The following is a 13,141-nucleotide window of genomic DNA, read 5'->3' as shown; positions in this document are numbered from 1 at the left end:
CTCTCGCTTTTTGCTGACATAACTGCAGAATGAAATTCCAGTTTGGGAGACTTGACAGTTCAGACCGCCGCCACATTCTTGAAAAATGTGGCCGAGATAGGATTTAAACCACATACGAAAGTGATCGGATTTGAAATGGTCTACTTCTATTCGACTTGTCACGTTCAGACTGTCAAGTTAATGCCTCACTCGAGTCGGAAAAACACTAAAAAATCGGATTTGTGCATTAAGACCTGCAGTATTTACCTAGCTTAAGTGAGTGTGAACGCCAGTTTGTATTGTATGTGTCTCCATTTGCCCTGTGATGGGTCTGACTACCAGTTCAGGATTGCAGTCCACTTTTTGCCAAAAACCAGCTGACACAGGCTCTTGATCTTTGCTATCCTGGGTAGGATATGCGGCGGAACTTGGCGAAGGCTGTAGGGGTGGCTATGAAAGGGGGTCAAAAGCATCAAATAGATTACGCTGGGCAGAATGTACGATTCACGTAAGGTTGCACCATCACAATTGAAACCCTCCACTGGATTGTGCATAGCAGAGACCAATTGAATGAACGGGGAAGTTTCACTTGTTTGTATATGGTTTTATTCGTTTTTATTTGATTTGATTCATAGTGATGTCGCGGGTTTAAACTAAATAAAATATGCTGTATGACTGGCTTTATTTTTACAGGCTCAAGGCCTGTCAAATCGCCACTGAAGTTGTTGTTGTTCTTGCAGTTCATTACATTAAATCTTTGGCAGTGATTCAGGCCTGCCAACAGATTTAGAGTTAGGAATTCTAACAAACACTACAATCACTACACCATGGGCTTAATTTCATGCGCCTGTATTTTAGTGACAGCGGAGAAAATGCTGCACAAAGTTCTAATATTTTGGATGAGTCCGCACCCAAGTGCTGATGATGGACATGCGCACTACCAGTGACATTTTCATCAAGAAAGTTGCACTGGTCTAAATTTTGATTGCATACCAAATTACAGCCTTTTGTGTGAATTAAATTGTAAACTGTTGACCGTTGTTATTGTAGATAGCCTTGCCGTCGCAGGCTGTCTTAAGGAAGGTCTTTTCTTCTCGGCTGTGTAGCAGGGTTCTTGCACCCTTTTGAAAGTCAAATTTAATGATTTTAAGACATTTTAAGACCTTGAAAATATCATTTAAGACCAAAACATGTCACAACAATTTCTGATGAAAATCTAATTTTATTTCACTGTGAACCCAGCTGCTGCCGCAGACCGCTTGTGTTTTTCTCCCGTCATGTGCACCTCGATGGCTTTGACCCCATCATCCTTCTGCTGTGAACTGGAATGAGTTTGTCACTAGTAGACATCCAATCCTTTTGAAGTGGGAGGGTGAATGAACATTTGCTGCCATTCCTCCCACTTTAAATGGTTTGGATGTCTGTGGCTTTCAGTAGCAGCCGACAGGCAACAAGTTAAGTTTGGGGCATTTGACGTCATTTCCTGGTGATTTTCGGTCAATTCCTTTTCTTGATGAGGCATTTCCGGGTCACTTCTTGTTGATTTGGGGACATTTATGGGTCAATTCCTGTTGATTTTGGGTTACCCACTCAAGAATGTCCCCAAATGAAAAGGAAGTGACAACAAATCAACAGGAAACAACCTGTAAACGTCCTAAAATGGACAGGAAGGGAGCGGCAAATGCCCACAAAAGACTGGCTATGAATGCTCTGGTTTCAGTGCCATTGACAGCGCTAGACGTCCAATCAATACCGATTCTTCGTGGGAGCATATCTATAATCCTTTTGGGGTACAAAGTACTTTCGATATATTGCCCCATCCTTACTTTGCGCCAGGCACTATTGTAATTTTCACCAAGGGCCAACCACCTCATCGATAAACCATCTTCCGTCCATTTTTTATTAAGGTCACACTTCCCCATCTCTTCATATTCCCACTCACCAGTACAACCGCGAATAACCAAGAAATTAGGTCATGGCGACCACTCAAGTTGCTGACGTACACCAAGGTTGTGGGCAATAGGGGTGGAAATCTCTTGGTATTAGGCCTGAACGATATATCGTTTAAACATCGCCATCGCGATGTGCGCATGTGCAATAGTCCCATCGCAAGGACGTGCGATAGTTTTTTAATTTCCTTTTTTTTAATCCACAAACGTTTGTTTTGAGGAAGGAGAGGGGAAAAAAAGCGCACAGCTTCTCTTTCTCTCCAGCAAGTCATCGGCTCCTCCCCCTCCCCCTGCAACAGCGGAGTGGAGGGAGGAGGGGCCGAACAGCAGAGCGGAGGGAGGAGGGCCCGTTCTCAAAGTGAAAGCAAGCAATCAACACGTTGGAGGAGCAAGGAAGACTGTATCCAAAAGGAGTTTTGGAAGTATTTTGGCAAGAACAAGACTATAAGGGACAAAAAACAGCCCTGTCGACAGTGCCTCGCCATGGTTGCCTCAACAAGAAGTAATCTGTCAAACATGTGGGACCATTTAAAACGCAGGTATCTATGCATTCCTGCTACGAGCTCCCCATCAGAGGCTTTTTAGCACAGGTGGGAACATTGTTAAGTGCCAACGTTCTTGTCTCAAGCCTGCTATAGTGGATAAACTAATAGTCTTGGCCAAAAACCTATGAGACCCAGTTGAGAATTGCTGAGCAAGGAAGGTGGACGATATGCAGACAAATACATAACACAGCTGAAGGAATGTCTTTTCTTCTTTTTATTCAGGTTCTGTTATTCATCACAGTTATTTGCAGTTATTCAGTTCAATTATTTACAAGTTCAATTGAGTTTGTTTCTTTTATATTTAAATTTATTGTAAACCGTATTTTTCAAATAACTATATATAGTACAGCTGCACATAAAGTTTTGATACTTAATATTTTTGTTGAAATATTTTTACAACTTTGTTGCCGTTTTGCAGTTTTATATTGTTATATTTTGTGTAAACAACTCAGGGGACTAATGCACTTGCACTTTTATTAGTCAGATTTAATATTTAAGTTCAAATATGTTGACAACTTTGTTGTTTAACTGAGGTTTTTATGTATTGTTATAGTTTGTGAACTCTTTTGTCATATTTAATATTTTTGTTCAAATATGTTGACAACTTTGTTGTTTTACTGAGGTTTTTATTTATTGTTATAGTTCGTGAACAGCTTTTTTATTTGTCATATTTAATATTTTTGTTCAAATATGTTGACAACTTTGTTGTTATTTTACAGAAGTTTTTATTTATTGTTATATTTTGTCAAAAACTTAGGGGACTAATGCACCTGCTCTTTTATTTATCATTTAATTTATTTGCTGCTGTTGAAGTGTAAAATATTGTATTCAATAAATGATCTATTTTGTGCAGACATGACTTCCTGGATACCTTCATACAGAAATCTTCATCATTCACAAATTAAACGGTATTATATGAATACACTGTGGTCACGGTGTGTTATGTAAAGTATTTCCAAACAGCTATTCAAGTCATTTAGTGAAAATTTCTTTAAAAAAGATAGATCTTTTTTTTTTTTAATATCGCAATATAATATCGCAATATATTGCAAACCTAAAAAAAATCGCAACAATAGTTTTTTCCAATATCGTTCAGGCCTACTTGGTATCTCACGATATGATATGCAATACAAAGCTCACGATAACGATGATGTCACGATATAGCAATACAACCATTATCGATACATTGGTCAGGAAATCATTCGACAAAACAACTAATAAACAGAATAACAAGCTTTCTTCATCCTTCACTAGTAGACATCCAATCCATTTGAACTGGGAGGGTGGCAGCGAATGAACCCCTCCCACTTCAAGCGGCCCCCTCACACTTCTATGGCCATCAGTGGCAGCTAATACGAGGCAACGAGGTCATTTTGGGTCATTTCAGGTCATTACCTGTTGATTTTTAGTCACTTCCCGTTGATTTTGGGGCATTTTATGGGTCACTTCATCTTGAGTTTGGGTTGCAGAACAGGAAGTCACCCAGGAATGAATAGGTAATGACAGAGTATCTGCAGGTTTCAACAAGCAAAATCTTTTACTTTTATAAAGACTTTTTTTAAAGACCATGATGAATAGAATTTAAGACCTATTTTTATAAAGACTTTTTTAAAAGACCATGATGAATAGAATTTAAGACCTATTTCACATCAACACCAAAAATAAAGTACAAAAGACTTAAGGGGCAATTGGAGGCCCCGGATTACTTGCAAAGTATAAGAATTTATTTACAGCTCTATCACATTGCAATGCAAAATGCTTAACCTAACTGAGAACACCAGGAATTTCTCTGTTGTGAATCAAGACGTGTAAACTTTACAGTTAATGGCCCATGGATGCAAGTACTGTAATGTGGTTCTGTTTAAAGTTTTCTCCACTACTATGCTAACTAAATCTGTCAACACACAACTGCGCATGCACAGCAACAGCAGGTAGCTCCACTTTGTAGTCAAAAATCTAAACATTTAACAGTGAGACTGAAGTTTAAGCATGTTCTAAATAAAAGTATAGTCAATAGATTTTTAAGACCTTTCACTGTTGTATTTAAGACCAGTTATGAGATTTTAGGAGAATTTGAGACATTTTCAGGCCTTAAATTAAAATTCACATTTTTAGACTTTTTAAGACTCCGCGGAGACCCTGAATGACTCAAACTCAACATGAAGTGACCTGTAAATGCCCCGAAAATCGTAAAGAGTGATTGCGAATGTTCTTGTTTTAAACGAACTAACGTTCATTTGCCCTTCCCGGTCTTAATGGATTGGGCGGCGTCACTGTCAGCCAGAGAATTAACTGAAACATTTATGGTAGATGATTTTGGTAGCAACTTGTTGTTTCCTTTTTTTCCCGTACCTTTTTAAAACGGTATCTCGATTCTTGGCATGAGCATATCGATAACCTTTTGGGATGCAAAGTATCATGATATATTACAATTTCGATATTTAGTCACACCCTTAGTGGGAAACGTAAAATTTTACACTATATATTAAGCCAGGGTCTCCCCTAAACAAAAAAGATTGTGGCGTACCGCCACACCAAAATAATAGCTGCCACGCATTGCAAAAGAGTTTTTTTTATTTTTATTTTTTATTAAGGCCGTTACAAAATAATGGCAGCCTAGTGGAATGGTTCAGCGGTAACCTATTCATTGTGTATTGTAATGTCCGTAACTACGCGTGGCCCACTTAAGAGACGATCGGACTGTGGAGCTGTTACATAGAAGGAAGCGAGGAGAACGGGCGAGATAGCGAGAAATAACGATCGCATGTCACAGCAGCACGCTGTTATTTTGTTATTGTTTTTCTTTATTATTGTTGCCAAAATAAAGTGGGTGAGCCAATACAGACTCCTCTCCTTCCACCCATCTGGGGCATTACAGTTTTTTTGGATCTGACTTTACGGCAAAAGTGAGCAGTTGTCTGAGCGCCGCCGGGATAACGTCAGCACCGCATTCAAAAGCAGCAGAGCAGGCGTACTTAAATCTGTGCTATCAGGCTGTTTCGGCAGCCGGATATACGCAATCACGGCTGACGAAACCTTGATAAATGCACTTTTTTTTTTTCAAGTTTCGTGAGGTCTGGGATACTCGAAAACTGACTCTCCATAGACTTCATAATTCCTATCAACCTGACACTTCGTCATTCTTTGCATCACGCCTTATCATAAGGGGGCCAAGCTTCATTTAGTAATAGCCGAAGACAGCACACACTCATGTCGGATTTAAGCCTGGATTTTTGAACTACGAAAGATGTACCATATACAAACAAACAAAATAATTTCTTATTTCTAGTAGATTTACACTGAAAACAATGGAGATTAACTAGTCATCAGCCAATCGAACGTGTTTGGGGGGGGGGGGGGATGTCAGTGTAAGTCTGAAGTTCTGAACATTATGAAAGTAATTCATTAAATAATGGTAGGGTCAATTCTATCCTATCTATCTAAAAAAAAATCCTAGTGGAAACCCTGCTAACATCCCTATGCAAACCTACGCCATTGTTCCATTAACAGAAGGACTATTATTGTTGACTTTGTGGTAATGTAGTACGTATTAGGGCCAAATAAAAGGAAAAACAAGATCTACAAGACGTAAGTTGCACTATTGCACGAGAAAAAAAGTCGGATTATTACATAGGGTAAAGTAGCTGTAATCGGCTACGCATTTTACGTACATGTACCGTAGCTGAGAGCTACGACATTAGCCTCGCTAATGAAATATTTCAAACAGATCTTTTATATGGTTCTTCTCGGGGAAAAATGTTGGGGGAAAAAATCTCATGTGTCATGATATGACGCAATTTCGCCGTGGCACAACATTGTGAGGCTGTCCAACTCCCGATGCAGCCCACCACCACAGCTTCAAAAAAAAAAACTACAATCCCAAACTCTTGTATTTAGCACAGCTATTAATAAAACAAATACACACGAGTGGAAGTTTTACAACAGACTATAGTTATTTCCCCTGCATTAAATGCATCCTCTGGAAATACCTACTGTATTTTTTATTAAATTTAAGACAAGACCATGATTATCCAGATTTTAAATTCAAGACATTTTAAGACTTTTTAAGGACCGCGGGAACCCTGTATAGGGGTGATGTTAGTGACTCCACATACTGATATACAACAGGTAGTAGAGGCTACTATGCTGGGTTAAATTGGGTCTCATATTGATGTTGTCATCTTCTGTGATGCTGAACAGAATTTCTGTGGTTTTATGATTAGGGGCCATGTAACCTATTTTTATTTATCTTTTTGGTTAATCTTTCTCCCTTTCCTTTTAATGCTTGTAGTTCATCGTTGGGTTTCAGGAGTCTGACCATTTTTCTCGTTTTGGCTCAGATCTGATTTGTTCCACCACTGAGCAGTGTATAAAATTGATGCATGGGAAAATCAAGATATCAATTACTTCATATTTTATCTACCGATAAATTTGGAAGAACCAAGACTAAAATCACTTGAACTGTTTTTTTTTTTTTTTTTTTTTTTTTTTTTTTTTTTTAACACTAAAAGCATAAATGCAAATTGTGTCATCTGAGATTAGAAAAAAAAATCAAAACGATAACTAGATAAATTCGCAATTGTTTAATTTGAAAAGTGGTAAGAGCACAACTTGTTGCATTGACATGTATGACTTGTAGCTTGAAATCTGTTTTAGCGAAAATGTTTTTCGCCTCGTGAATTTGGAAATTTTACAGAAAAAAAGTTCAACTCTTTTGACTGAAATGAAAATCCCCAAAATAAATGCAGTGCTTGTGACTAGAACCGTATCCAGCCCTATGTGTTGCGGCAAAGGTTTAATCTTTAATTTCCTTCCCTTCATTTTCATTTCTTAGCTAAATTATAAATTGTTGAAAACGTATCCGACAGCAGTTGCGGTCACGGCTCCTTTTCGGCAAAGCTTCCTGACCTTACGGGCTTGCTTGAATTCAACCGATGAAATATTTACACCTTAGCTCCTGGCCTGCTTAAATTCACCTGTTGCGTCTCTTCAAGCAGAAGCTTGCATAAAATTAAGCGGCAGCGCAGTCAGGGGAAAGTATTACCTACCCTGGATTTGTTTGAAAAGAGAGTCGAAATGACTCTGGAAATAGTAGTCAGGTGCGAAATACAAAGTAACATTCTTGATAGGCATTAAAATCGTGCTCTGGCAGGGCGGCTGGTCGTCAGCTACTTACCGCGGAGTTCATTTCAGTAATTCGGCGACGTGTCGCTTCCTTCTGTCTTTATTCCACAATGTATCCCAAATAATTTCCCCCAAGTATAGGCACAATTTGGCTTGAATGCCGACACTAGAGTATACTGTACTTGTTGAGCGAGCTGCTTGCTCCTCACATGACAGCTGCCGCGAGTAAGACTGCTTCACTGAATTGAATAGCGGCATAAAGTCAATTTTCCTGACTAATCGCCTGCTTCCGTTTTGCCTTACAAAATAAAACCCATGCCCATTATTAATCGCTTTATTGGTATTTGCTGTTGACGACTATTATTATAATTCAAATCAGGCATAATTGACGAAGAATAAATAACACGCATTGTGGTTTCTTTGACGCCAGGAAATTGCTCTCACGATAAGTAGGTTTTTATCGTGAAACGTGTTTTGTCGGAGAAAGATACCCTATCGGAACAATATCATACGGCACCATTCCGTGTAGATTCATCACCTTTCCCCTTTTAAGAAATATGCATCATCATGGGATTTAAGGCTTTTAAATGAGTCATGATGCTGTATGTCATGATAATGATATGATATCACTCATTACATGATGTCATGATGATCCCACCTCATTACAACTTTATCATTGCCATCATCCACTAAATATTTCAAGAGAGAACCTGTTAATCAAGCAAGCTTGCATAAATGTGGACATTTTTATTTATTTCAATTTTTTTTTTAGGGATTTTTGTATTTACCCAAATTATTATCACAAGCAACCATGTCCGCTTTCAGTTGTCTTCATTTTTGCTGGATAAAATAATTGGCACTTCCATTTCCCCCCCAGTCACTAAATTATGACAACTAACATGTCGAAAAGAAAATAGGAATCTGCAACACAGAACTGGTCAACAGGTCAGTATCAATGAAAAGTATATCTTTCAGTGCTGCTGCCTCATATTGACACAAGTACGTAGCTTTGGTCTCAACATTGGTAGGGACAATATAACAGCATAACCAGCATGTACACTATTTGCTGTGGACGGGACATTAATGGGCGCAAACAGATTGGTTGAATGGGAGTCAGGGCTACATTTCTCACAAATATGCACCTAATTAAGTCTTAGGCTAAATTATCAATGCAACCTAAATCTGAACTGATTTATACTAACTTTCATGTGAATTGGGCAGGTGATACACCATTTGCTTCGCTTCAAACTTTTTTTTTTTTTTTTTTTTTGGGGGGGGGGGGAGGAAACATTTTAAAAACTTACAGAATAAATATCTGTATTTTATAAGCAATTTTAAATTGCAATATTTTAACAAAAATTTTATCAACATGCACAATAAATACAAACTTGTTAAGAATTCCTTAAAGATCCACAAATGCAAAAATTAAAAATCTGTCAGTTAAGTTAAATAAATAAGTACTGTTTAATTTCAAAGAAAAAAACTTCAGCAACAACAAAAAAGAAAAAACAAAATTGGGCCTTCCATCAGATAAAACACTACTGCTTTTGTCCACAAGCACAGCTTAATTAAACAAAAAATGATTTTTTTTTTTTTACCTCGACTATCATTAATGTATGATTAAATGAAAAAATGTCTGCATAGGCTGCAAATAAAAATAGGTCTAAATAAATAATGTAGAAAATAAATCAATACATTTTAAATCAATGCAAGTCATCAGCCAATTAAACGTGAGTTTGAGGGGAAAATATGGACTGGCACCTTCAGAAAGTGAAAAAGATTAAATGTAAGTCTCAACATAATGAAAATAATTCACTTAATAATGGTAGGGTCAATTCTATCCTTAAAACATATGGGAAGACAATCTAAATTCCCTACATAACTGAACTAATTTTTAATCCAAATAAGGTTGTTGAAAAGTTGGTGGGGATAATTTGAGCATCCTGAAAAGTTGGTAGTATTATGTCGCTACCATCCCTATGCAAACCCATGTATTTACGCCAACTTTAGTGTGGTTTTCCAGCTTTTACATTGAGAACTGCTTGATTGCTATAAGGTAAGGTTGCGACGGGTGCCACCAGGGATTTTGGGCCCCATTCATTTGTCTTCTATATGTCTTCAGGTCTCAGGCAAGCAACAATTCACACCCACATTCACATACTTGAAGACATGCAAGGATTTGTGGTGAAATTCGAACCCAGAAATTCTTGACTGTGATATCAGTGTTGTCAGATTGGCAAAGGATTAGAGTCTGTGTTTAACATAATGTCGGAATTCTTTTGGGAATTTCTGTGTCTAAATGATAGTCACATTTATTTTATCCTAAATGAAGACTGTCTGATCTAATGCTCTTTTTGCCCGCCAAACATCTTTTTTTGCTTTGGAAAACAACAATCTACATTTTGGTTCAAATTCACATTGATGGCAACGTGATTATGAGCTCTGCCATAAATTTAAATGGAAAACCACCACCTTAGGCGTGACACTAATCAGGATATAGAAATGAATGGATAAGATAACTAACTTCTATTGCTTTGGATTAGGCCTGAGGGATAAAAACTCCTAGCAAAGGATAAGCAAAGGATAAACTATTAGGATCCCTTCAAGTGCCACAAATTAATAATGTGGCTGTATATCGTTTTTTTCCCTAAACATTGTCGAAACGTTTCTTCACACTTTTGGTGCCTATGGTTGGTGCCAATCAGGTGACCTCTCAGTAGGGTTGTTCTGATCATGTTTTTTCGCTCCCAATCCGATGCCGATCGTTTTAGTTTGAGTATCTGCCGATCCTGATATTTCCCAATCCGATTGTTTTTTTTTTGCTCCCGATTCAATTCCAATCATTCCCGATAATTTTTCCCGATCATATACATTTTGGCAATGCATTAAGAAAAAAATGAATAAAACTCGGACGAATATATACATTCAACATACAGTACATAAGTACTATATTTGTTTATTATGACGATAAATCATCAAGATGGCATTTACATTATTAACATTCTTTCTGTGAGAGGGATCCACGGATAGAAAGACTTGTGACTTTGTATATTGTGACTAAATATTGCCATCTAGTGTATTTGTTGAGCTTTCAGTAAATGATACTGCAGCCATTCAACCCAAATGCATGATGGGAAGTGAAACCATGACTGTGCATAGTGCTACCAATGGATATATCTTCTCTGTTTTGAAAATAACATAAGGTGTTAAGGAAAAGATCAATTGCTACCTTGCGTCCCATGATAATTCTAATCGTAGGGAGAGGGATTGTAAGACTTTAACCTATTTTAAAAAATAGGCTCCAAAGGCTGTGAAAGTTCACTCTACTCATTTTACGCTGCCTTTTATCTCTCTACTGGACTGTCTCAGAAAATTAGAATACACAATATTCTAATTTTCTGAGACAGTCCTGTATATTGTTCTATGTAAAGGACGTCAGCCAAGGTCGGCCCCCCACATTTTTACCACGCCAAATCTGGTCCCCTTTGCAAAAAGTTTGGACACCCCTGCTTTAAATGGTGGATTAATGTACAGGACTGTCTCAGAAAATTAGAATACACAATATTCTAATTTTCTGAGACAGTCCAGTATATAGGTAAAACGGCGCCATTACAGATTGAGCGCGACAATGCGTGAGTGGATCGTGCAGTGCATGCATTAATTGTCTTAAATATTTTAACCTGATACCTGATTTTTAAAAAAATTAATTACCGCCGTTATCGGGATAAATTTGATAACCCTACCTTAAGCCTAAACTAAAGACCCTGGATGAGTGTAACATTATGTCTGTAACGTTAAATACAATTAGAAAACGATTAAATTTAAAATATATATATATATATATATATATTAAAAAAAGGCATGGCCGATATTTTTTTGCCGATTTCGATACTTTGAAAATGACGCTATCGGACCCGATCGATCGGGACATCTCTACCTCTCAGTGAAACTGAATTGGAGACGAGCTGTCATTGCCCACATTGCATTATAGTTCTTCTGTACCCGGTCAGTGTCTGAGAAAAAAGTTTTTTGGCCACCTGATTTGGAATTGTACCATTCTACTTTATGTAGATTCTATGTGTATGGTGATGATGTTGATTGATGATGATTATGATTTTGATTAGGATTTTAAGGTAAATAAGTAATATTCCTTGGGGTAGGGGTTCTGCAGTTATTTCAATAATACATGCTTATGTAGTAAGGGTGTCAGTTTGCATAAGGATAGTAGGGACATAACACTACCAAATCTTCAGGCTTCTCAAATTGTCCCCACCAAAATTTTAGGCAACCTTATTTGCATTATATAGTGATTTCATTTATTCATTCATTCACTTCATTTCATTTTCATTAATTTAATTTGTCTTCCCTTATGTTGTAAGGATAGAATTGACCTTACCATTATTAAGTGAATTATTTTCATTATGTTCACACTTATGTTCAAACCCTAACCCTAACCTCTTTTCACTTGCTGAATGTGCCAATCCATTCCCCCCAACACGTGATTATTTGGCTGATGACTTGATCCCCCCCAACACACACACTTACAGCTTTGACAGAAATACAACAAGCCGTCTCCTCCGCCCCCTTTGAAGAGGAAGGATATTAGTTTTCTTCAGCCAGCAGCAGCAGCAGCAGCAGCATCCACTATAAGTAATATAAAAAGACATCAATATCGTGGAGGTGGGGAAAACACCACTAATTTTGCTACTGAAAGTCCAACCTGCATTAGAATTAGCATAACATTAAACTGTGTGAACTTGCTAACCTGCATAACTCGAGTAGGAAGCTGCTTAGACCAGGGGTAGCCGACTCCGGTCCTCGAGGGCCCCTATCCAGCTTGTTTTCCATGTCTCCCTCCTTGAAAACACCTGAATCAAATGATCATCTCATCAGTAAGCTCTGCAGGCGCCTGATAACGATCCTGATTATTTGAGTCAGGTGTGTTGGAGGAGAAAGACATGGAAAACAAGCTGGATAGGGGCCCTCGAGGACCAGAGTTGGCTACCCCTGGCTTAGACAGTCCGAACTGCATTTGAGTTAGCATAGCATTAAACTCTGTGAATTTGCTAACCTGCAAAACTCGAATAGGAAAATGCTTAGACTGTCACATCTGCATCAAGACTGAGTTAATGCTTCTGTGTTGCGGTGACGGCGTCAATGAGCATTCGATAGTTCTCGCTCTGTAATTCACCGCCAAGCCACTCGAGGGGTGTGGCGTTGTGTTTGTACGGTTTTGGGGGAAACTTATCAACTTTCTCTAGTTTTCTTCCGGTCACACAACAATGCCAACGGAGAAGGCACGCTTGAATGTGGATCTTCAGCTCATCAACATTGAACAACAAATGTTGAGGTGCAGGCGACGCAGAAGACGGTTGCAGATGTGGCCGTTCGCGCAAGAATATTTTTAACTGGCGGCGATTTTGTGCTGAACCGGAAATAACAGTCTGAGTGGACCCATCATAGTCCATTTGCGTCACATCAACATGGTTTGATGCAACGCGAAGTCAGAAAATTGTGGAGATGCACGTCAGGCTATGGCGAAGG

The 13,141-nt window shown here is 38.2% G+C and overlaps 1 protein-coding gene across 5 annotated transcripts in view; it reads right to left on the bottom strand.

The window, feature by feature from the left end:
- mical2b (microtubule associated monooxygenase, calponin and LIM domain containing 2b) overlaps positions 1-7,861 on the bottom strand; it is a 129,377-nt gene extending 121,516 nt beyond the window's left edge. For all 5 annotated transcript variants that reach the window (XR_009063168.1, XR_009063169.1, XM_057835975.1 and 2 more), the window contains exon 1: positions 7,650-7,861. The gene's annotated coding sequence lies outside the window, so the exon portion shown is untranslated. The remainder of the gene's footprint in view (positions 1-7,649) is intronic.
- Positions 7,862-13,141: the final 5,280 nt, after the last annotated feature.

The sequence above is a fragment of the Corythoichthys intestinalis genome, chromosome 5, assembly GCF_030265065.1.
Source record: "Corythoichthys intestinalis isolate RoL2023-P3 chromosome 5, ASM3026506v1, whole genome shotgun sequence".
In the NCBI taxonomy this organism is placed as follows: Eukaryota; Metazoa; Chordata; class Actinopteri; order Syngnathiformes; family Syngnathidae; genus Corythoichthys; species Corythoichthys intestinalis.
This window is presented reverse-complemented; position numbering and strand designations above follow the sequence as displayed.